We start from the raw sequence: 1,520 nt of genomic DNA on the forward strand, positions 1-1,520 counted from the left end.
TTTATGTGTGTGTGTGTGTGTGTGTGTGTGTGTGTGTTTGTGTGTGCGTGCGTGTATGTGTGTTTGTGTGTGTGTATGTGAGTGAAAAGTTTAGATGTTACTGCACTGAACAAGATCTAATGCGCACGACTAACCAATTCAGGTCTCTTTTTCTCTTTCTGAAAAACAGGCCCAGCCTGAAACGCGTAGACAGATTATTTAATCAGAATGCAGCCAACTAGAATGTAGAGAAGAACGAGGCACACAGTCACACGGTTAACGTTCAACACGCTCATGTAAACTTGTCTACTTGGCTGTGGCAACCTACGGACTTCTACATTATGTCACGACGCGGCGGAATCAGGCGCTCGTAAAATTTTTGGCACGTATTGAGTTCTTGGTATCATCTTGAATCATATTCATGTGTCTAACTTTCAATGAAAAATGAAACTCATATATTCGAATAGAAGTCCAGATATTTACGAGGTAGCCTGGTTTCAGAGGTAGAATGACGACAAAACTGCCTCCAAAGTTTGGTGACTTCGAAAGCTTGAGAGTCCATGGAAACTGCAAATTTACGTTTTTCATGCCTTTGATCAACCTGTGTCAGTAAAGTCAACACGGGATGTATTTTTTAATGGACGTAAATGGTGTAGAGCCAAGAAAAGAACATTCGAAAAAAAAAGCCCAGCGTCTAGGAAAATGCTGGTTTTTGTTTGTTTGTTTGTTTGTTTTTTATTTTTTCTTAGGAGTGGGGTTGGGTTTGGGTTGGGTTTTTTTCATTATTTTGACGAACATCTCATTTCACCAAGATGCCTCACAATTATTAGTCTGCACGCTTTGTTACATATTGAGGAACGCGTGAGTAAGCTTTCAGGCCAGACATGTTGATGAATCCTACGCCTGTCATCGAGGTCTTGTGGCCTACCGTAGCCTCGGCCTTCTGTTAGACCGGTGGGCCAAAGGATACAGTGAAGGGGGATAAATCAAAGCTAAAAGTAATCAGGAGGAAAAAATGGGGGAAACAGAAACTTCCCAATACAGAAACTACTTTTGCTTACTGGCCAGACATTGTGAATAATGGATTGTGAAGGCAGCACCTGCTAGGGAAGTCCACAAGATACGATCTATTTTGAACATTTCCCTCACCCCCTCAACGCCTGCCTTCTTAATTTTTCTTTTTTCTTTTTTTTTTTTTTAAATTGTTAACTGAAAACAGATAGTATTAGTAATGTTGTCCGCCAATGTGTTTCGTGCCTAAATAATTTATTTTGATTTTATGTTGAGTTTATCCCCTTTTCATAATTATATTATAGATTTTCTCTAATTATATTTATTTTCAGGAAAACGTACCCTCTAGGGGCAGTTCGCGGGGCTAAAAAGTGGGCGTGCGCAATTTAGCGATACCTGGTTGAAGATTGTCAAGGGCATGGTAAATGAATTGTCGGTTTGATTTCTAGAACTAAATATGTTTGTTAGTTAAAACATCAGTTTCTTCATCCTGCATTGGAACTGAACACTCAAGTAATAAATTTCACCAC

Source organism: Aplysia californica, unplaced genomic scaffold (assembly GCF_000002075.1).
Source record: "Aplysia californica isolate F4 #8 unplaced genomic scaffold, AplCal3.0 scaffold00007, whole genome shotgun sequence".
NCBI lineage: Eukaryota > Metazoa > Mollusca > Gastropoda > Aplysiida > Aplysiidae > Aplysia > Aplysia californica.